Raw genomic sequence first — 24870 nt, forward strand, 5'->3', positions numbered from 1 at the left:
GTCAGTCTTTATTCATGCTTAAACAAGTTATTACTTTTTGAGAAATTAAATTAGCCGGCAATTAATTAATCGACACAGAGCTGGGGAAGGGGGCCGAGGGGAGGAGGGACGAGGGAGGAAGAGAGGGAGGAAGAGCGGGAGGGGGGGGATGAAAGTGGAGAAGAAGAAAAGGGGGGGGGGGTTGGGGTTTTGCAGAAAATGAAGGAAAAGAAGACAGATTCATCTCAGAGAGCGAGAAAAGAAAGAAAGAAAGAAAGAAAGAGGGAAAGAAAGAAAGAAAGAAAGAAAGAAAGAAAGAGGAGGATATTTGATATTTAAATGTCACTCGCTCTTTCACTAATTAGCAGGAGAGAACGATGAAGATCAAAATCATTTGTTTTTTTCTTATTTCAAACATCAACGGTCGATGCTCTCAGATGCCAAACACCCCCCCACCCTACACACACACAAACACACTGCCCCCCCCTTCATACAGATAAGTTATAAGCCAGACAACCCCCCCCCCCCCATCGTTTCATAAATCCAAAATTAATTCCCCCTCTGACTTTTCTGAAGACGCAACACAAATCAAACAGGCAGAAAAAGAGCGATGGAGATTCTTCTTGTTCTGAAGAGAAATGATTTGTGTTCCCTTCTTCTCTCTCTTCCTTCCTCCATCATCCTTCTTTGTTGTTACAACACATTTACAATATAATAACGTATGTCTTCACATAATATTATGTTTAAATTGATTTCCTCCTTTCCTGTCTACTTCCCTCTGACCCACTCAGTTCCTCCTTCCTTTCTTTGAGAGCACAGTACAATCCTGAACGTGACATGAAATCTGACGACTTAAAATCTGATCTGAAGTCTGAACTCAGGTCTCTAACTCAGCATCTCTCCCTCCTGCAGCCTCACCTGACGCTCACTTCTCTCCTGCTGCTCAATCACTTTGTTAATTCAGGTCAAATTAAAGCTTCAACTTCCTCCCAGCTGATCAACAAGCAGCTGCACAGGAGTTGAACCTGTCAATATGGCCGCCGCCGCCTTCACAGCAGGAGGAGCTCAGATAATGATGTGAAGGTTTCACCGGCCGAGTGTGAACAGCAGACGAAGCTGCAGCAGCTCGACTGGGACCAGGATTTTAAATTCAGGGATCAAACCTGAATTATCAATGTTCTCACCTGTGACTGTGGGTTTGTGGGTTTGTGGGTTTGTCAGCAGGATGACACACAAACTACTGAGGAGGGTTACACAAAACAAGAAGGAAATTATTCAATGTTGCGTGTTTCTTCTATTTCTTTTTCTTCTGTTGTGAGATAAGATTCATTTTTTTTACATTTTTGCTGATTTCAGAGATAATTAATAACTTATCTTGACAAAGGTGACGACATATTCAGGGAACTGATATTCTTAGTTTGGTCTGATTCATTTACTTCTCCTCTAATCAAATGAATAATAATTTAATGTAAGGTTTCTTAGATATTAGATATTTAGATATTTATCACATACAAACACAAATCAAATCTTGCTTGACAGTGGGAAAAGCTTTTTCTCTTCATGCTGATATCATCATATATTTTACAGCAGCTTGTTCTGGAAGTTTCTGATTAAAAACCCAAACCACCGTGTTTCCATCTCACAGGAATCTTTCTCTAGATTGAAGCTCACAGATTTAACATCTGTGTGATTGTGGGTAAGTGTGTCGTTGTCGCTGCCGGTGGAATCTCAGCGTGAGGCTCTGACCCGATGTGTGTTCACTTCCATGCGACTCCAGCATCTGTGTCTCCTGCACCGCGTCCGTCTGCCAGGTCACAGCTCAGGAGGACAACTGTCCTCGTCTCTGACTCATTAGCAGCAAGCAGCGTTAAACTGGCTCTTCAGCGTCAGGTGGACGAGTTCATACGGGAGAAAATAAACATGCCTTTGGCCGAAGCTCAGAGAAACCGGGCCGACGCTGCGGCTCCGGAGCAGAAAGACACGGAGTACACTTTTTATTTGTAGTGTTTTGTATTTTGAGATCAGCGGCTGAGAATGAACCAAAGCTGCTGCAATAGAAACCGCCCGAAGCTATATCAAGTACAATAACACAGCAGCTTCTCCTGACCATAAATATTTGACCACTGCACCCTGGTGTGTGTGTGTGTGTGTGTGTGTGTGGAGGCTGGATGTGTTTGTGTGTGTGTGAAACAGAGAGAGGGGTCATTAAAGATGCAGAGGAACATGGTTTGTGTTTGCTTTGAATGCACAAACTGACCTGAATACACAAACTGTGGCTGGATCCGAGCCGGCAGCCGCAGCACATCTGCATCTGTTTAACAGGGAACTCTCTCTCTCCTCTCGTTTCTTATTTTAATTTTATTTATTTTTCATAAAGACTAGATCTGACTTTATTAATATCATGCAGTTGTTCTGTAAACAAGGAGAAGGAACGAACAACTTAGTTTCTTTTGTCTCGTTTACGGAGATGAATGACCAACGAGTCTCCGGCGACTTCAACATATTCCAGTTCACGTTCACTCTGCAGGAAACATTCACTCATTCATTCATGTTCTGGGGCAAAATTTCATAAATGGTTTAAAAGGAAAAAGTGTCCAGACCGAATAAAACTAAAGAGGGAAATAACGAGCTTCTTATTGTGGAGTTCCCTCGTCTGAGTTTCTTAATTTCTCGCAGGTGGACGCCTGAGTGTGTGAGTCCGTCTCCTGGACGCCTGGGAGACTATTATCATTCCTCCGTACGCTGTTCCTTCTCCAAGTGGAGGGCTGGGAAGCCATTACTGTCTCCAACCTGCACCCCAGAGACCATTAACGTCTCTAAATGGACAAGAAGGTGCGTTACTGTTTCTACGTTGATATGAGGAGGCCTATTAAGGTCTGTATGTGGACACCTGAGTCTAATTTGGTCTCTGCCTGGACACTGGGGAGTCAGTTCTAGTCACCACTCATCACCCAGTATCATGAGGCCATTAAGTCTCTGTGTCGGGATTTGAGTCGGTTGTTTTCTTAACATAGACGTAACTATTAAAAAGTTCATTTACACTCAACATTAGATTTCAGAACTCAGAACTGGACTAAACTCTTCTGTTACATCTCTCAAACCAGCGGCGGAGCTGAAGCCTCGTGATGGGAGTGATGGGAGTGATGGGAGGGATGGACACAACAACTGTAATAAGCTCCAGCTTGTTGAGAAGACACTGGATGTTTGTCTCTTTAATGTCTGAGCGGAGACAGAGACGTGACTCTGGTGGATTGGCTGTCACAGCAGACTAACAGACCCGTCAACGTTGTTTTCCATGCATCAAACAATCACTAATGCTGCAGGTTTAAAGTCTCTCTGTTTACGCCCGGCGCTTGAAGTTAACTCACACACATCAAACTGGAAGCTGAGAGCGAACCCAGTGACCCCCCTCCGCAGGAAGCAGCCGGCGTCCCGACTGGAAATAACATCAACCCACCAGGAAATAAAATCTATTAATTAATAAAGAATAAAACCTGAGAAACCTGCAGATCAGATCTGAGAAAGGACCGAATTAGCAGTGAAGTGATCTCACAGCAAGAGAAACGCCAACCAGTCAACTATTAATAGTCCAGAGGAAAAACGAGCACACACACACACACACAGACACACAAATACACACATGTACTTCTACTTAGTGACGGCACTCATTGGCATAATACCTTCCCAAGCCTCTGACCCGAACTTTAACCATCACATCTAAATGCTTTAACCTGAATCTAACACTAAACCTAAGACCAGGTCTAAACCCTGAAACTGTCCATCAGACGAGGGACAGAGGGTGAGGACAGGTCAGAATGTCCCCACTCTGCAGTCCTCACAAAGACATCTGTTCAACCACACACACACAGACACACACACTCACACACACACACACTTACTCCCTGTGGAATCAGCCTACTATGAAGGAAAAATTCAATTATCCTACAAAAGTGAATAAATTTGCAGCATCGCAGCCTGCGGGTGAAGCTCCTGCTTCCACTCCTCTGGATGCATTTGGGGATCGTGTGTGTGTGTCTGTGTGTGTGTGAGTGTGTGTGAGTGTGTGTGTCTGTAATGAGCACTCTGGCATTATGAGCTGCTGATGTTCCAGTTAAAGCTTCCCACTCTTTCTGCTGCCGTTTAATAAAAAAGAAAAATGGGACATTTATCTGGAGAAACACACAAAGTTTAACTGAATTCAACTCAGTTAACCGCAACAAAAATCAACTCACTGACTGAACCAGCTGATGACGAGTGAAGCAGGACGAGGCAGCATGTTTTTATAATGTGGAAGATTCCATCTGAATCCAGGTCGATATCTAAACCTGCTCTGGTTCGCGTCCGAACTCGACCTTCTGAGCTCCAGCCTCAGTTTCCACCGAGGGGCCGGTTCTTCTCCCGCTCACGTGGTGAATGTGCGACTGTGTGAAGTCGACTTCGGTCCTGTTCACGTTCCGCCGCCACCCGAGCGGGTTCCTCTGGTTTGTCAGGTTCTGGTGTTCACTGATCACTTCTGTCTTTTCTCAGATTGTGCGCTCGCTGTGACGACTGTCTCTCAGCGGCGCCGCTCCGAGCCACTTCCTGTTGTGATCCGACGGGAACAGTCTACCTGCCGCTGACGGATGGCTCCTCGCATCCTCGCTCGGCTGAGTGACGCCGCCGACAGATTGATGCTGACACGTATGACCAGGCGTGGAAAACAACATGTGACAGGCATGTTGAGGAGCAGGAGTGAAATGACAAGCTGTACAGGAAGTGTTTCAACACGGACGATTCTCAGGGGACATTTATTTACGCTCCGAGAAACGCTAGCGCAGATTTTTCTTATATGTTCAAAAACAAAAGAAACCAGGACAGTAGGGTTTCTGAAATTAACTGACAAGGAGAGATATTATTATATTATATCATATTAATAACCAATATTTGTGTTCATATTTTAAGATTTGATCAATACAAGAGTCCTCCTCCGTTCCTCATGGAAACATAACGAGAGACATTACAAAATGAAACCATCCTCGCCTCTATGTTTACTCATAATGTCCGAACACATCCGAGATTCACGTCCTTATATCAACAGAATCATTTTCTGTCAAAGTGAAACGAACCAGCTCGACTCTCAGGAAGAAGTGAAACTGTGCAGTAATCCAGTTTCTGTGAATTAAAAAATCCAGCAACAGATCAACTTGGTCGTTTCCTGCTGGAAATGTCCAAGTCAGAGAAATGGAGTCCGACGCTGGAGGAGAAGCTGCTTCAGCGCCTGAGCCTCACAGAGAAGAAGAGGTGCAGCTGAAGAAAGAGGAGCGGATGGAAGTCGAGTTTATCTGTTGTACAAAGCACCTTCCTGCAGGAGACGTGACAAAGGGCTTCACAGCAACAGACTGAATCAAATAGAGACAGTAATAACTAAAACTTTGAGAAGTGTGACCTCGGAACTCAAACTGAAAATGAAACTCTGGTGTCTTTGGACTTTTTCATTATTTTATTTCACCAGGTCCTGATTAAAAATCTTGCGACAGCTTTCTCTTCTTCCTTCGAGAGTTCGGGGACAAGATGAAAAGACAGTTACAGTGAGGACGCTGTTTGTCTTTTAGTGTCTTTGCTTCTGTCATGTTTTCATCTTTTTAATGAAGCCCACAGGGAGGAAGGCTGATGATGACATCAGCTAATGGAGATCCTCATGAAATCAATAAATCTATTCTACATGTGATTCAACAGAAGAACGAGCGATGATCTCCTGCTCAGATTGATCGACAGGTGAACTCAGCAGAAAGTGAAATGACATCTCGAGTACAAGTCAGTAGAGAACTATTTACTATTAACGCTGACGTTCAGTGTCGACTCAAGAGGAAGAGGAAGAGGAAGAGGAAGAGGAAGAGGAAGAGGAAGAGGAAGTGTGCTACTACGGTGAGCACAGACCAGAGGGCGACTGCGTAAAACAATTTCATATAGAAATGCAAACGTTTCAGAAGCTTCATCTCAACCAAAGTCTTTTAGGATGTTGGGTAAGAAATCATCAATCAATGTCCATTTATCACTGTTCTTCACATCATCTGATCTTCATCTGAAGAGTGAGTTTTTTTTTTTAAGTCAACACGAACAACCAGGACCGGGCCCAGGACTGAGCCCTGAGGTACACCAGGAGGCAGAACTGCAGGTGAGGACACAGTCACCCGAGCTGGATCCAAACATCTACGGTATTTAAAGTTCTCCAGGTGCAATAAAGAGATTTGATAGAAATTACACTTTCCCTTTTGCCGGTGACGGACGGTGAAACCTCGACGCTCGGAGAACAGAATAATAACGATGACTCATGATTTCTTTCTGATTTGAAATCAACAATCTGACAGGCGGCCCTACTCTGACTCTTTGATGTTCCCAATTATTAGATGACATAAAATAACACAAAGACAAAGACTCTTAATTCAACATCCACGTCCTTCTCCTCCGTCCTTCTCTCCTTTCTTTATCTCCTCCTTCATTCTAACCTCCTCTTACGCAGTTATCTGTGTTTTCTGTTTTACTTTGTTTACAGATTCCTTCCTTCTCTTGTCCATCTGTCTCTCTTCCTCTGTCGTTCCCTCCCTTTGTTGCTTGCTCTCTTTTTCTCCTCCACCATCCTCAGCTTTGTTTCCACCTGCCTCTCTGCCTCTCTCAGCCCCGGCGTCCCATCAGGCTTTGTTCTTCCTCTCTGCAGCATCTACAGCCGGCGGGAGGGAAGAGGGACCAGACCTGCTGGGGTCACAGTGGACTCAGGCTGCATGACAGGGTTTTAAAAGAGGAGAAGGGAGGATGAGTCCGTCCTCGGTCTGAGACACGAGCGATGAAGAGCTCAGACGAGTCAAAAACGATTTATGAAGTAAGAGCTTGATCAGAGAGATTTTACCAGATCTGAAACGATGGTCCAGTAAAACACCAACGATACCAGAAGGTCCATGTGAGAAGGAAACTCTGAGTTCATTTGTGCAAATCTTCTGAAAGTTTACAGATACCGACAAAACGGATGTTACGGAGCAGTACCACCAGAAATCATGTGGGGGCAGTGTTGTCAATAGTTCAAGCAAGACGACTAAAGTACAAATACTGACACTGACTGCATCACACACATTATGATCCAACTCCATCTTTATGTTTCTGGGTTTTATAAAGGAAGGAAGGAAGGAAGGAAGGAAGGAAGGAGGGAAGGAAGGAACAGATGAATGAGAGTCTGTGACAAACGCAGAAACAAACAGAGACTCCAGAGAGTTGACTGAGATTCTCTGCTTCAGGCCACAGCTGATCTCCTGACACACACACACACACACACACACACACACACACACACAGACACACACCTTTCTTCTAGCGTCCCACTGAATTTCTCTGAGCTACTTCCCAGGTTACAAAGGTCATCACAACGCCTGCAGCTAAACCTGAACTGGACTGTACAGCTGTGAGTGTGAGTGTGTGTGTGTGTGTGTGTGTGTGTGTGTGTGAGTGTGTATTTGTGTGTGTATGTGTGTGTGTGTGTTTGTGTGTGTCTGTGTGTGTGAATCTGAAAATCTATATGTGAATCTCACAGAGGAGTGTCTCATCCTGTACCTGTACTGCTGGTGTGTGTTTGTGTGTGTTTGTGTGTTTGTGTGTTTGCTTCCATCTATTCTCAATATTTTAAACTTGAAATAACAAATAAAAAATACAATTAAATGATCATTTCTTGCCGTGACACGTTCGGGTAGACCAGATCAGTCAGGTACGGTCTGTACTTTTGCACTGCTCAGCTCAACGCTCACTGCTTTTTGTAATTTGGGACTAACACAACGTTGTGTGTGTGTGTGTGTATGTGTATGTGTGTGTGTGTGTGATTGTGTGTGTGTGAGTTTGTGTGTGTGAGAGAGCTGCCAGTTACTCAGCAGGTGTTAACATAAAAACATCTACAGAACAAAATGAAGCTGGCAGCTCCAGGAGGATGATTCTTGTCGAGGGACAGTCACTGTCTCATATCCATGTTTGTGTGATGATGCTCAGTCACAGCTTGTCTCCTCACACACTAAATATGAACCGACCAATCAGATGATGTCTTCACACAAACCTCCAAAATGTGTCTTTGAAAAAGGGTTTTGAAAAAATATGAACAAATATCATCAAAGTGTTTTTAAATATTAATATTGAGTTTTGGGATATTTTCTTGATTCATGTGACGTTGTGTTTACTGACCGAAGAGCAGAGGGATGACGGTGGTTGTTTCAATCAGTCAGGAGGAAGAGGAGGAAGAGGAGGAGGAAGAGGAGGAAGAAGACGAGGAAGAGGAGGAAAAGGAGGAGGAGGAAGAGGAAGGGAAGGAAAAGGAGGAGGAGGAGGAAGAGGAGGAAGAGGAAGGGAAGGAAAAGGAGGAAAAGGAGGAAGAAGACGAGGAAGAGGAGGAAGAGGAGGAAGAGGAGGAGGAGAAAGAGGAGGGGAAGGAAGAGGAGGAGGAGGAGGAAGAGGAGGACGAGGCTTTAGTTGTTGCTGATGATTCTATTCTATTACCCCCCTCTCTCTCTTCATCAGTTCAGACCATCTGTATGGACGCTTTTCTGTGAACGAGTTGGCAGGCGATCAGGGTGTCTCTGTGTGTGTGTGCGTGTCTCTCTGTGTGTGTGTGTGTGTGTGTGTGTGTGTGTGTGTGTGTACGTGTGTGTCAGGAAGGGTTGCCAGATCAATAGGCAGCAGGGGCCCCAGTGACTTATGTGATAGATCAGCTCTACAGAGCTGCTGGTAGCGCTGATAATACACACACACACACACACTCACACACACACACACACACATACACACACACACACACACACACATGCACACAAACACACACGCACACGCACACATGCACCAACTTTCTATTTATAGTCTGTTTACATCTACACCACTGCAGATGGGTCAGAGGTTACACATGAAGCGACACATTGTGTGTGTGTGTGTGTGTGTATGTGTTAGTTTGCTCATTTGGATGCAGAGTGCTGAGTTGGTCGGCATCTTGTTTAGAGAGCGACCATATGTTAGCTACACACACACAAACACACACACACACACAGATCATGACAAACAGACTCAGTAAGTTTCAGATTGTTTACTTCTCCTCACGTTATTGAAATGTTAATAAAAACCTTTGTATCACTGACAGATTGTTTACTTGTTTCCCATCAAGTCGCCGTTTGTCATCAGATTCTAACTCAACTCAACGTTTGCTCTCTTCTAAATATCAACACAGTTTTAATTAAGACGTTTTGAGCCACGTGTCTCCTGGAGTTTCTGAACGTTACTACAGGTCACAAATACAAAGATAAATAAAATAGAAATATAGAAATGTCAGTGATTGTTGTGTAATTAGCAGACGTCCTGCTCCACGTGTTATCTTTCCAGCACAGATACACATCGTGTCTTGAGACTCTGATAATGTAAAATGAATTGCATGACAAAGCTGAACAAAGATATATCTGTGAATAAATATGTTCCAAAATATACAATGTTTAAATTAACTCCCCAAAGGGATGTGTCTAATCCCTGGAACCCCTGGTTGGCAGATTAAACCCAGCGCACTGAGACTGGCTGTGGCGTCTCTCAGCCTTCTTCTCTCTGGTTGATTCATTTAAAGTTATTACCTGACTTTAGTTTGACTTCTGATGAAGCCTCAAGTGTGTGAAATGATCTTCTCCACACTTCACTTCATGCAATTTACATGTATTTAAAGATTTAAGGCTTTGGTAAGTGGACTGTGAAGTGTCAGAAAGATCTTCATCTGTGAAATGCTCCTTTAATCGCCCTCGTCGTGAAGACAGGCGGCGGGAACAGGAAGCGTTTGGTGTGAGGCGTCAGATTCACCAGCAGACACAAACAAGACAAGTAGAAGAAAAGAATTATAAAAAGAAAGGAAAGGAAATAAAGAGCTGACAGGGAGCTTCACAGCTTCCTGTCACTTCCTCGACAGCGAAGACGAGAGGAAGAAGAGAAGAGATCGGAGGAGGTGGCTGCAGGAGTCTTCACTGACCGTGACACAAACAGAGCCGCCATCGCTCCGTCACCGAGACGCTCGCAAGAACCGAAGTGACAGGAGGCAGGAGGAGCAGGAGGCGTCTGGGTGCAGTGGGGAGGACGAGGAGTATTACAACACAGAGACACAAACAAGAAGTCAACCAGTGAGAGGAACTCAGCCGCTCACAGCCTCCTGGTGGAGACGTGGGGAGTGACCGGGCGGTAGAAACAGAAACCAGACGGGTTCCTGATCCTGACCCCTCCTGCACACTCACATGTAGGATCTGTCTCTTTATTGGCTTCAAACTAATAAATCGACAGTCCTGTGAGGATTCGACTTCATCTTCTGATCCATAATATCCCTGTTTGCATTTGTAACTGCAGCCGTCCTCTGATTTAACCTGTCGGGGCTGGTTGTAGGTTTGAATCTCATCTCCAGGTGGAGACGTCTCCAGCAGCCGGTGACTCCTCGGTCCTGAGGAATCATCTGATCTGAGGCAGCTGCACCCGGGACACGAGTGAGGACAAAGAGAGACACTCAGGGGAGACTCCCAGAGGTCAGACGGAGGTTTGGGTGAACGATGGCCCCCGTCGATGTTCTCCTGGTCAAACATTTGGCCCAGTGAACGTCCACGCTCCACCCGTCCCCCCCCCCCCTTCAAAACAACACACATCTCTGAACGGGTGAAGCGATGCAGAAAATGGGATTCAGGTTTGTCCCTCCACAACCTTCCCTTCGCTCATTTAGATGCATTCACTTATTCGGACTGAACGCTTTGTACACTCAAATGATTCTGCTGTATCTCTATCACACACACACACACACACACACACACACACACACAGCGTCCTCGGAGTTGGACGTATTTCACGCTCTATATAGGCCATCGTTATTGGAAATGAAGAAACACCTCCCATTTAAAAATGCACTTTGTCTCCACATCTCATTTCCACTCGTCCTCCGAGTGTGTTTTATCTTCTGCAAGATAAGCGGGATAAAGAAAGCTTTTATCTGCCGGGTGCTAAGTAGACGAGGAGCCGCGCTGTGTACTCGACTGGGTAAAGTGAACAAATAAGTCTGATACCAGCTAAATCTAATACTGCTCCGGGCACATTACACCCAGAATGCAATGTGGCAGATGATTTCTCTGGCGGACGAGATACGACTCAGTCCTGGACTCAAGTGAAGCAGAAAGTTTGGACCAACAGAGAAGGTGAGGGATGGTGTGAGTCATTCAAGCATTGTGTTTTCTATTGTGGGTCTGTATGTGTGTGTGTGTGTGTGTGAACTGTAAATCACAGCGACTCCCTGTCCTCATTTCAGCTGTTTAGAGCAAACACCCAAAAACTGATTCACAAATTCACATGATAAAAGTCTGAAGGTTTATTTTGTTCTGTTTATTCTGAAGAAGATTCACGATGTTCAGATATGAATCAAATCATAAACATCACAAAATCAACCAATGAACCTGAACGTATAAGATCAACCTGCTCCATCACTCACGAGCCGGGTTCTCAGAAACACTAAACTGTCAGAAAGCTGTGACCACGATGATTTAATAAAACAGTTAGTACCTAAAGTCCCCGCCTGAACGAGTTCTACCCAAAGGTACAAAGGACGGACAGTGAACCTGGAGCCAGGAGACGCTTCCTGGTCACGTGACCGGAGACACGTCCTGGTCACGTGACCGGAAACACGTCCTGGTCACGTGACCGGAAACACGTCCTGGTCACGTGACCGGAAACACGTCCTGGTCACGTGACCGGAAACACGTCCTGGTCACGTGACCGGAAACACGTCCTGGTCACGTGACCGGAAACACTTCCTGGTCACGTGACCGGAAACACGTCCTGGTCACGTGACCGGAAACACGTCCTAGTCACGTGACCACTCAAATTCAGTCAAACAGGTTTAAAAACAGTTAAAACACAGAAGAGCTGAGAGGATAAAGTTCGGTTCATGTATCCTTGCTCAGCTCCCCTCTCTGCCCTCTGGCAGCCATGTTGGAAGTCGAGGTGCCGAACAGGAAACCTGCCGGCTCAAGCGCCGTTAGCTCAAGCGCCGATTGATGGGTTTGGACGTGGGCGCGCCGGCAGCGCCTTGTACCTGCTGCTGCCGTGTCACTTCCTGTAGCAGCCTGGACACAAACGCACACGGGCTGTAATAGAGCCATCAGCCGGTCAACACGACAACACAACAACACGACAACAGGCACAGATTGAAGCCAGATGTTCGATGGAGAGAACAGCGTGAGGCTCAGACGCTGCTGTTAGGACAGCTCGTCTTCCTCCGGCGCTCTGATTGGCTGGCGCTGACCGGAGCCAGGTCGTCAGAGTCACCTCCACGCTCGTTAGATATGCAGATTTACAGGAGGGGAGCGGGGGGGTATGTATAATAACTGTTTGCACGGTTTTATTTGATCTTTGTGTTTCCAGGACGTCTCAAGAGGCTTGAATCCGTCTGGAGAGAATTCTGACCACGAACATGATTAAAGAAAAAGTGAACAACTCACCAAAGAAAAACAAGAAGATATTAAATATTAAATAAGTTGGTTGTTAAAACACATTTTACCTCTGAAGTTTGTTCTGTTCTTTGAGGAGCTGAACAAATGTTAAGTTTCTGAGTTCAGTTCGATTTTTATACAAAACACTCAACGTTATTTCTGATAAATATTTATATCAATTTACCATTTGTAATGAAAGTAACAATGTAATACTTTCAGAGAATAAACTTTCGTGATTTTTAAAGTTAATTAACCAATGTGTAAATATGCACCTTAGATAAATTCTTGAAACAAATAGTTATTTATAACGCTAAGCCACGTCCCTGTATTTAAAGGTTGATATTTGCTGAAGTGATTTATATTATTTTATTTAATCTACAATATGATTATATTAAAGTCACATCTTGAGTTTACAGTAGAGTCCATTGTGATGTCGGAGCTGCAGCTTCACACTGAGTTTAACCTTTAAAAGCTGATTGAGTCCAACGGTTTCATTTCATAACTGTAAGAAAGAAATCCCCCCCCTGTCATCCAGAGAGCGGAGGACGAGGACGAGGAGGAGGACGAGGAGGAGGAGGAGGAGGACGAGGAGGACAAGGAGGACGAGGAGGACGAGGACGAGGAGGAGGACGAGGACGAGGAGGAGGAGGAGGAGGAGGACAAGGAGGACGAGGACGAGGAGGAGGACGAGGAGGAGGAGGACGAGGAGGACAAGGAGGACGAGGAGGACGAGGAGGACGAGGACAAGGAGGACGAGGAGGAGGAGGAGGAGGACGAGGAGGACAAGGAGGACGAGGAGGACGAGGACGAGGAGGAGGAGGAGGAGGAGGAGGAGGACAAGGAGGACGAGGAGGAGGGCGAGGAGGAGGACGAGGACGAGGACGAGGACGAGGGGTCAACGGTCGGGTCCAAGTTCAGGAGTCATTTTGTTCTGAAGAGAGAGAGAGGACACGTCTCTATGCTCACTCGCCCCAACACTGTGTCATCTACAGATTTGTTATACTACAATAAGTCCCATGCCTCTTTGACCTTCAGCGGTCAGGACCAGCCAGAGGGGTCTGCCAGCCTCTCACCCAGTGCATGCTGGGAGAGGCTCCATCCTGTGACCCTGAACGGCATAAAGACATAAACAGTGGCTGGGCGGATCATTTAAATGCTAATTGAATTCATCACTTTATCAGATGATTCTAAATGCATAGATCAGGTGATCGATTATAGAGCGGGGGTGTAAAGTCTATAATCACCTCCTGAACGTCAGCGGCTTGTTTAATCTGACTTTGATGACGTGAGTGGATGTGAAGAAGGAGATGATGGAGGCAGCTGAAGGAAACCCTCAGTGAAATGATGTGGGCGGGTAATGAAGGGGCTTTTATGCAAAGCGGCGGGTGTCATGGCGAAAGACTGGCGCTGGCTCATCTCGGTGAAGCCATAATGATGCATGAAGGGCCCCTTCGCGTTTCTGACATGATTGTGAGTGATTTATTGGCACCCCGTGGTAATTAACATCAGATTATCTTCTCCAGGAAGCTGTGAAGTCTCACGTCGTGGCTGGAAGTTCACCGCCGGCACTGAACAAAGCCGACAGGAGCGAGTGGAGGGCTCCATTAGCACCTGTCCACATGTCAGACAGCCCAAGCTGCAGCAGCTCCGCCCCTTTGCACCGTCATCCACCATCAGCCAGGCAGCGCCACGACGTTCACGACTGAACTGAGCTGAGCTGCCAACACACGTCTGGTCCACGAGGACTTTAGCTTCACACTGTGTCCATAAGGAACTTGATTGACACTCACACACGGATGTTTATTAGTAAAATAAATCAGACTTCTCTCCGTGAATCTTGATCTGAATAAAATCTGAGATATTGAGTATCTGCTCTGTGAAGCAGCAGCTGCACATGATGTGGTTTCATCTCCCACATGACGACTGCACATGTGAAATACACATGTAGTCCAGTGGTACTGCCCCCCCCCCCCCCCCCCCCCCCCCCATCACATCTTCAGACAGCTCTCAGCCATCAGGCCTGAGCTCCACCAGCTCACTTGGTATTTCACCCTCTTACTGGTGTACTGGGTGAGGTTACACGTTTGTGAGTTTTCTGGTCACAGGTTCCTAGTGGGGGGTTTTTGGGGGGGGGGGGGGGGGGGGGGGTTCTAGAGGACGCATCACACCTCGGCTCCTGAGCTTCCTGTTGTGAGCCACTGATCTAAACACAGGAAACTTGATTAACATGATTAGCTTCATCTCCGCAGCCGGAGCTAGAGCAGCTCTCCCCGCCGCTCTGTCAGCCCGGCTCTCTCCCCACGCCGCCACTTCCCGGCATTCATCACCGGCCGTCCAGCTGCTCAGATCAGTCGCTCCTACCACATTATGCAAAATGTCAGCGGGCGAGCCGGGTATAGAAACTGCAAAACAACATCCGTCAGTGTCCCGGGGAAAAGAAACAAAGCGGAGGACGGGAGGAATCGTCCGTCCCTCATGCCCCCCCGATTCACCAGAGTTTCAATTTCTCTGTTTGCCTGAGAGCAGCAGTGGGCTGAGAAGTAGGCCTCTCAATATTTAAGGTGAAGTACAGGAAATGTAAAAGGCTGTGGAGTGTGTTTGATTCATTATTCAGCTCTGGCCTATTCTCTCTCTCTCTCTCTCTCTCTCTCTCTTTCTCGAGCTGCGTGCAGGAGATAACAGCTCGGCTCCACGCTTTAATTCTTTTGCATCGCAGATTAGAAGAAGGCAAAAAAAAAAAACAATCCTGGAGAATATAAGATGCCTTAATTTCTTATTCTCTCGCTCTCCTCTTTCGCTTCTTACTCCTGTTTGATAAAGAGAAAAAATACATTTTAAAAAGGACTCTCTGAGACGTCGAGCGTGTCGGCGTCCTGCACGTCTCGCTCGTCCTGATGTGAAATCATTCTGTTCTCTCTCTCTCTCTCTCTCTGATTCGCTGCAAGTTCTTTCATTTTCAAATTTTCTCGACATTTACAGTGAAAGCGAAGAAGATTGTTAGTTTTCAGCCCGAAGCTGCTCTCAGAGAAACACAGGCCTGGAGCTGAGAGCGGAGAGCAGAGGAGGAGGAGGAGGAGGCTCAGAGGAAGAGCTGATGAAGCTGGAGTCGCCCTCACCTCCCTGTCATCCTTTAGTTTGACGACTCTTCAGCTGCTCTGTCTCTCCTCCGTCTCTTTACCGGGGGAAGCAGAGGCAGTGAGAGCTGAGAAGAGACGAAATAAATTAAAAGAAATCTCTCTCCATGTGCACTGCGACTCATAATTGGCTCCTGGATCGACTTCAACCACTGAGGGAAATCTCTGACAAAACCAAACATAAATAAATCCATTCTCCCGTGTTTTCTGTTTCCCCGGCTGCCGGAGGAAAAGACCTCGTTATATATGGAAATGAGATTCTGCTCCTCTCGCTCAGCCGCCCGCCGCCACCCCCCCAAAGCCAAACGCCTTATTGGCTCCCGCCCATGCAAATGCAGGCCAGGGCTGAGGATCGGTTCACAAAGGAGATACTATGAGAGCGAGAGAGATAAGGCCAGGATGGAGGCCAGAAAGAGAGAGAGGGAGCGGGAGGGAGAGAGAGAGAGAGGGAGAGAGAGATAATCCAAGAAAGTGATTGAAAGAAAGAAATCAGAATCAAAACAGTGTGAAAAGCGATATGTGTGTGTTTGTGTGTTTGTGTGTTTGTGTGTGGGAAGCTCTGAAAGACGAGTGGGGATCTGATGAGTGACAGGAGAGAGCGAGAGAGGCATCGCTGCAGAGAGAGAGAGCGTCAGCGAACACACACACACACATGTACAGTAAGTGCACATGCAGAACACACTGACCCCATTTCATCCTGGTATCGACACACAATCTGTGTGTGTCTCTTATCTGGAGGAGGAACCGCTGCAATCGACTCGAGCAGACGACAAACGTGGCCGCTGCGTTGAGAGAGCAGGTCCCAGATCAGTGCTTCACTCCGATAACCATGTTTCAAATAAGGATGAAAATCGATGCAGCAGAACGAGAGGGAACCAGACTTGATGTTATTATTCCACATGTTCTTCCTCTGGACTGAAATCACTGGATTTGACCTAAAGGCGAGTTTTGTTGAGACGTTCAGGAGAATCACAGCAAGTTGGAGAAAATCTGAGAAAGTCTTAATATCAAATAGTTTGTTCTTTCGAGGTTTGATGTTATTTGTACTAAGTTGTTCTCTGTGACAGAAGGGAACAGAGAAGCCCCGCCCCTTCCTGTCAAGCCGCAGACGATCACTTCCTGTTACCTCATAACCGATGTACCCTTGAGCAAAGCACTGAACCCTGATCTGTCCCGGTGACGCTCAGTGACCAGCAGAGCAGCTTATCTCCCTCCTCACAGAGCGGGCGCTGTGCGGCAGAAGGCCCGCCCCCCCACAGGTAGCCAACAGGTCGATGCTGCTTCCCTAATTATCAGCGAGGCGGGACAGGGGTGTCAGCGGTGTGTGCCCCCCCCCCCGGCGTCCCACACGACGAGATGAGGACGCCACGCAGCCAGTCCTCGGAGACCCCGGCATCGAGCGCCCGGGGGGAGCGGGCGGACACACAGTCCTCGTTAAGGTTCCGGACTCTGCTGGTGACACGCAGATGACAAGGACAATTTACCGCTCGGCTGCGTCTCCTTGTCACCGAGCAGACGGAGAAAACACACACACGCCGGAAATTAACTTTAATAAGAGGAGATGAAACTTTGTGATCCCTGCGGGGGAATTAGGGAGGTCACCGCGGCAGGGGGGGGGGGGGGGGGGGGGGCATGAAGCTACAGAGCACCTTGGAACGTTCACGCTCTGCTGCGATGCTCTGTAAACTGAGGTTCTTTAGTTTCAGCTCCAGACGTAAAATTATTTCTGTTATTGATTCATCTGCCGGTTATTGCTCCACCACGGAGGTTCTGGTTTCATCCTTGTTTCTCTGACTTCTTTCAACAGGATTACGCAGAGAAAGATCTCCCAGAACTTTGGTTCGATCCAGACAAATGAGCAGATCCTGGAATGTTCCATCACTTTCTGTAGCACTGCGACATTTTCACTATTTCCCAGAGAATACTTTGTAAACCTCCGTGAAACACATCAAAGATATTCACAAACACAGACCTGCAGAACACAGTGATCTGTTCCCGCCTGCAGCTGTTTCCATATGAGCTGCGACCCAACTCGTCATCAATGATTAAACATGAGTGAAGTGAAAATGGGGATTGTCGTCCACCTGCGCTTCTGCAGCTGTCGGTGTGAATCCTGTTTAACAAGCAGCACGGCCACTGAGAGGCTGCGTGAACCCGACCAGGTGGAGATCCAGAGGAACATGACAGGATTTGGTGCAGAACTGAAGGAACCTAGAGGAGGAGTGAGCTGAGAGAGACATTCAGAACCTGTCACTGCAAAATGACATCACACTGTTGAAAGCAGTGAATCATCACATTGCTTGAAACGTTCCTCAAAGGGTCAAATCTGCAGCTTCTCTGTCACGGGACCAGTCGGTTGATAAAAGCAAAACAGAGACCGGACGACAAACACGTGTTTCCAGATCAAACCAGAAGCTGAGGTCCATCCAGAGACAGGTTGTTGGACGTGAAGGTGACAAAGACAATCTGGACACGTCCTCGCTGTGGAGGAGGCGGAGACAGGAAGTGAGATGTGAGTAAAGAGCCGAGTGAGTCAGAGGCGAACTGCAGCTCTGACCTCCAACCGGCGTCGGACCATTTCTTTTTAATGAGAAACTACAGAAGCTCGTGAAGCTGCTCGATTCTACACAGAAGGTTCTGGTTCTGACTCACACTCTCCTCACACCTTCTCCTGGTCTGGACTTTTGAAGTGAAGGAACTCAGCTTGACGGCTCTGCCTCAGATCCTCAGATCAGTTCACCTCCTCCAGGAAGGAGCTTGTTGTTCTCTGTTTTATTTATAGTTCCATAAAAAAACATAAAATCAAATCTGTCAATACGTTCGTCCACAATGTCGCTTTTATCAAACTGGAGAAACAGACGCATGAACTACATCACTCCCAGTCTGTATTTGTATTATTTTTTGGTTATAAATATTAATAATCATATTAGGTTTTATTTATCATTTTAATATTATCTTTATTTTGTGTAAGTTCAGTGAGAACAGAAATCTTTCCGCTTCACTTATTTTAGTTTTCTGCCTCCAAGGTCCACAAGGGGAATACCACCCCAACACGCACACAGACACACACACACACACAAACACACACACACACCATCCGAACCCTCAGGACCTCAACTCAGTCGCCAGGGTCAAAGGTCAACGGGAAATGGACAGGAAGTGGACCGTGGAGGACTGTGCTGGTGCCTGACCGATATAACTGGAGCAGAAGAAGATCTCCCCCCTGGACAGCACTTCCCTCCATGTAACACACAAACACACACACACACACACACACACACACACACACACCGTGAGAGACAGTCATCACAGTCATGTCCCCAAACCATCTCCACTCTCAGAAAAACACACACCATGGAAACACAAACACACATTTAAGTTCACGCGTAATCATTGCTACACACACACACACACACAGACACACACAGTGACGTGATGTGATGTGAAGGCCGTCCTGTCTGCGTGCCGTTTGCAGTCAGACTTTCTCTCCCTCAGTTTCGCCTCCCAGGCTCTAAACCCCCCCCCACAACTCCACCCATGAAACGCTCCCGGTCACAGGAAGTTACCGTCGGCTCACACTCGCACCAGAAGCGACACACAAGCCGGCGACAGATGTGAACAACAAATTGGCAGGAAAACGAGAAGGTGTCGGAGGATCTGATTCGTCTGCTGGGACAGGAAGTTCGCTCACTCGCTCTTTTTGGTGTTTGTGTTTGTGTTTGTTCGTCCTTATCTGTGTGTTATCGACAGCTGGCTGGAAGTGTGTGTGTAACTGTGTTAAATGTGTGTGTGTGTTTAACCAAGCCTGTGTTTGGCATTACAAACAACATAAGTGATGCTTTGCCCTCAAACATACGTGCGTTTGTGTGCACAAGAGTGTGTGTGCATATATGAGAGTGCGTAATTGCATGTGTGTGTGTGTACGTGTGTACGTGTGTGTGTGTGTGTGTGTGTGTGTGTGTGTGTGTGCTCTGCATTAGAAGCACCAGCAGCACCGCTGACCCGTGTTCGCCTCGGTGTGTTTTTATCTCTGCCTGTGTGACCCGAATTGTAAATACAGCATCCTCTGCTAAGCTGTGTGTTTTACTCTGTGTGTGTCGGTGAGTGTCGGTGTGTGTGTGTGTGCGTGGGTGTCGGTGTGTGTCTGTGTGTGTGTGTGTCTTGGCCTGTGTGCCATGAATTATGAGCAGCAGCCTCAACTTGACCTAATCTGTGCATGGGCTGTATGACTTTGTATCTTGCATATCAATGTGTTAGTTATATCTAGAATACGTGTGTGTTTGTCTTTGTGTGCGTTTGTGTGTTTGTTTGTGTGTGAGTGTGTGATAGAGCCATGCCAAGAGGTTAATTGAGGGGAGGGCCTCTGAACCGTTGCCCAGGGAACGCTCTCCCATCCATCCCGGTCATTGGCGATGCAGAACCACACTGAGTCCTCGCTGAGCTCTGTGGCCGAGGAGGAGGAGGAGGAGGAGGAGGAGGAGGAGGGGGGGAGGGGGAGGGGGAGGAGGAGGAGGAGGGATGGCGGCGGGCGGCCGGGCCCAGTCGGCGGCTCCCGGCTGGGCCACCGGGGCGGCGCACCCCCCCGCTCCCCGGCCGACGGGAGCTCAGACAACAGGCTAATCCTTCCAGCACACAGAGGAGCCGCTAATGGGAGAGGATTAACCTGCAACTACACCCACTCCCTCTGCTGCTCCTCCTCTTCCTCCTCACTCCTTCTCCTCCTCTGCTACCTCTTTATCTCACTCCGTTTTAATCCTCCTTTTCTTCTCCTGCTCTTTTCATCTACTCCTCCTCTTCCTCCTTCGCTATCTCCCTCTGTTTTAATCCTCCTTTTCTTCTCCTCCTTCATTCTGCTTCTATCTCTGCTCTGCTTGGTTCCTCCATTTCCTCTTCTTCTCCTTTGCTACTCCTCTTCTTCCTCTTCTGGTTTAAAATTATCCTTCCTCTTCCTCAACTATTTCCTCACGATCCCTCCTTTTTCTTTACAGAGGAAGAAGGAGAGGAATATGGAGAGGATGTAGTAAAGGAGGAATAAAGGAGCTAACCACGGAGGAGGAGAACCGCTTCCCTCAGCTCTCGTCTTCATCCTCAGCTTCTGCATCCACCTCCATCTTCCACTCTCTCTTTCCATTCTTGTCCTTTTTTAATCCCACCATTCCTCCAGTTTCCTCCATCTTCCACTGCTGCTCCTCATCATCTTCTCCTTCTCTTCTCCTTAATCCTTCATTTCATCCTCTATCTCCTTTTCTCACCTGCTCTGTCCCCCCCCTTCTCTTCATCCTTCCTATGGATCTCCTCATTTGCTCAATATCTTCCTCCATCGTCCTCTTCTCCTCCATCCCTCCACCTCCTCCTCCTACACTGCAAATCCTCTGTTTGCACCTCCTTTCCCATGTTTCTCCAGACCTCCCTCCTCCTCTTGCTCCTCTTCTTCCTCCTTTCTCCATTACTTTCTTTTCTTATCTCTTCCTCACATTCTTCTCTCTCCATATTATTTTCTCTCCAGGTGACTGTTGAGTTGATATAAGAGCTGCAAGTCGGCTGGCAAGAGCTTTGGTGTGTGTGTGTGTGTGTGTGTGTGTGTGTGTGTGTGTGTGTGTGTGTGTGTGCGTGTGTGTGTGTGTGTGTGTGAGTGTGTGTGTGTGTGTGGGTGGGTTTGTGTGTCTGTGTGTGTGTCTGTGTGTGTTGGGGAGTGGATTATCCAGGTTCCAGGACTCGGTGCTCGCTGGCAGCCAAGCGGAAAGCTTTAATGAGAAGTCGCTGTTTACTGAGGACAGAGTGGGACACACACACATACACACAACTTAGAGACTTATATAGACTCACAGAGACAAAAACACACATACACACACACACACAAACAATGATACACACTCCTACTCGTAAAACCACCCACACACACCCCTACATACACACACTAACCAGAGCAGTAATGGGATTTGGAAGGTTTTCTCTATAAACCAGTCTGTCCTCTGTCTCCTCATTAAGGGGACTGTCCAAACCTGAACACACATGTACACACACATACACACACAAACCTTCATGTACTTACACACACACACACACAAACACACACTGCTGGCACTATGCTGCTGTAGACTTCTGGGATCACTAATTATTTGGAGGCTCTGTATCCGTGTGTTTGTTTAGTGTGTGAGTACATGAAGGTTTGTGTGTGTGTGTGTATGTGTGTGTGTGTGTGTGTGTGTGTTTGTGTGTGTGTGTGTGTATGTGTGCGCTGGCTCCGTGCTAACAGTAGCAGTCTGGTGGAGTTGTGGTGGAGGGCGGCAGAGGACACTTCACGGTCCAAATGGCCGTTGATCCAGAAACTAATCTTTTTGGATTTTTTTTCTCTTGTTTTCAGAAAATAAAATGATCTGATCTCATCTTGTTATTTCAATTTAAATCAATTCCCTTGACTCGGCTGTGAGCCGCGGCGAAACGGCCAAGAGGACATGATTTATTATCGTAACACAATTAACCAGGACACACAGGGTCACCGAGGAACCAGAAGCACCAGCGACACCTACAGGCAGCTCCTAGAAATGATTTCTGTGCTAAATTGAGAAATAAATAATGTGTGATTGTTGTTTCAGTCGAGCCAATAGAAATCAGTGGCTCAGTTTATAGCTGTGGGTCGCACAGCCCGTCAGATATTGAGCTAAATGAAAAATCAAATTTGCAGTTTAGTTTTGGACGATGAATTTCTTCATCACTGAAAATGTGCAAATGTGAGAAGAACGAGCTTCGAGCCAGGAGGAGAATCTGTCCCCGCGTCTCCTCGCTCCTCACACTGAGCTCTGGTGATGTCTCCTCCTGGTCCATTCTCTCCAGCCGGGTGGAGCTCAGTGTGGCGGCTGCTGCTTAATAAACTCTGTGTTCAGGTTATTTTCAGACTCAGTGTGAAAACAGCACGTTCTCTCAGGAATCTCAGTTTGATGTTCTCATTTGTTTGTGTGTGAAACAGGTAAATCATTAAAATAGTTGTATCTACATCAGCACACATGATCGTCAAAATAACATCACAAGGAAAACGAATTAAAACAAAATGGAATCATCGTCCTCCTGCTCCACAGGGACAAAGACCCTTTTGTTTTTAACGACACCCTGAACTTGTATTTTTAGCTCTAACTGTGACAGGATGTTCATCATGGCCGCCTCCTCCCTCCTCCCTCCTCCCTCCGGAACCTGGTTGGTGCACGTCCACCGAAAGTAACACGTCTGCAACATGCACATGAAACGTCGTGACTCACTAATTAAATACCCCTTATCTCACTCCTCCGCTTGCTAGAGAGAGGAGGAGAAAGTACGTCGGCCTTCATGTGATGTGAGAATGTGGAAGGACGTCTTCAGTGTTTGTCCCTTCAGAGCTTCTGTAGAGGACGTGGACGAGGAGCCGCCCGAGAGAATCACTCTCAGGTACCGGGAACAGACGATTCTTAGATTTCTCAGGTGATTATACACTGATGAGGATTATATTACATTTCTAATGATACACACTGGACACACACACGGACACACACACATACACACAGGAAGATGGACGACTGTTCTCAACATATTCATTTAATTTTTGATGTTGTTCTGCTTGTTCAGACTTGAATGTGATCAGATGTTGTTGTCTCTCTCTCTCTCTCCCTCTCCCTCTCCCTCTCTCTCTCTCTCTCTCTCTCTCTCTCCCTCTCCCTCTCTCTCTCCCCCTCCCTCCCTCCCTCCCTCTCTCTCTCCTGTCCAGAGATTTGGATGGTGATTAGCGTTGGGATTCAGGGACTCCGGCCTCAGTTTTCATTAACAGCCATAAACACAGTTCTGCTGCACCACTGAGACCGACCGCAGGCTCAGAGTGTGTGTGTGTGTGTCTGCAAGTGTGTGTCTGCATGTGTGTGTGAGTGTGTCTACATCTGGGCGAGCTTTGATGACAAGAAAGAGAGAGAGAGAAAGAGAGAGAGAGAGAGAGGTGTTGTTTATCATGGCGGTAATTAAGGACGCCGTTCGGCTTTAATTAAAATATAACAGCAGCACTAAGTATGGACTGGTTCTGAGACACAGTGAAAAACACACTCTCTATTTACCACAAAGGATAAGGTTAAAAAAATCTGAAACTCCTCGAGGACGACCACACACACACACAGACACACACACACACACAGCTCTGTTAGCAATAGAGAATATTTGCTCCACGTTCCGAGGCAGACGAGCACAGATCTGAAATCGATGCTGTTTCTGTTGACTGACCTTTCACTCGTCTCCTCCGACCTCTCCTTGTCCACTTCACTGTTTCATTACTGCCGCGTGGTTTTGTGTTTTCTCTGTGATCAGTGAGGTGATGAATGTTTGTCTGCGGCAGCCGGAAAACCCTGAGCTCGGTAATGTGCCGAGGACGCCGGTAATGAAACCAGAGCAGAGCCGCCTCCTGGACATTATGTCACAGAACAGAACCATCAAGTATTCATGGTACTTTTCTGCTTACACGTAAAGTTCTGGGAGGTTTCACGGTTTCTATTTAAAGCTGGAGGTGAAACTGTCAATCTGTAAAATGTCTTATTCTGAAAGGACGACACTCGAAACCCCAAAATATTGAATTGCTAATTATCCAAACAGAGAAATGCACCAGATCCTCATTGGATGATTAATCAGGTCTTTGTCTCTAAGTGTCTGCATGGGAGGAGTTAAAGAGTCAAGATGTCACCGTGATAAACAACCCACCGTCGCCCCCTGTTGGTTTGTGAGCTGCAGTGTTGCAGGAGTAACCATTTGGATGAGCAAGGGGGTGGAGCCTAACTAAGACCACGAAGACACTGCACCCATTGGACGGTATTAGCTGTCAATCACACGGCGTCCACGCTAGAGTGTGGTCGGGCCAGATTATAGAACAAATGATGTCACTACCTGGATGTTAAGTTTTCTTTGTACATATATTTACACACGTCTGTAATCAGGGCATCATAACTCATATACTCATATGAACTGGATCAGACTCGGCTCGGGTTCACTGCTGCGTGCCGGGCTCAGAAGGCCTTGAACAAAATGTTAATGTTAACGTTCTGAACTGGTCTCTGAAGGATTTACTTTAGTTTTAATCTTTCAGGTTCACATTTAAACTTTGAGAAACATAAACACTGATCTCTCGCTGAGTTCAGTCTCATCAGAGGCTGTTTATTCCACAGCTCTGCAAACATTTTCCACGATCAATAACCGAGCTGCTTAATATGATGTGCAATCGATCAATGCAATTAAATGTTGGGATGGAAGCAGCAGAGATGTTCTCA

General features: G+C 46.9%; 1 protein-coding gene across 1 annotated transcript in view; it reads right to left on the reverse strand.

Annotated features, from left to right (window-relative positions):
- LOC133959135 (protocadherin-9-like) overlaps positions 1-24870 on the reverse strand; it is a 70416-nt gene that overhangs the window by 8907 nt on the left and 36639 nt on the right. The gene's annotated exons all lie outside the window — the stretch shown is intronic.

This window comes from Platichthys flesus, chromosome 8 (genome assembly GCF_949316205.1).
Source record: "Platichthys flesus chromosome 8, fPlaFle2.1, whole genome shotgun sequence".
In the NCBI taxonomy this organism is placed as follows: Eukaryota; Metazoa; Chordata; class Actinopteri; order Pleuronectiformes; family Pleuronectidae; genus Platichthys; species Platichthys flesus.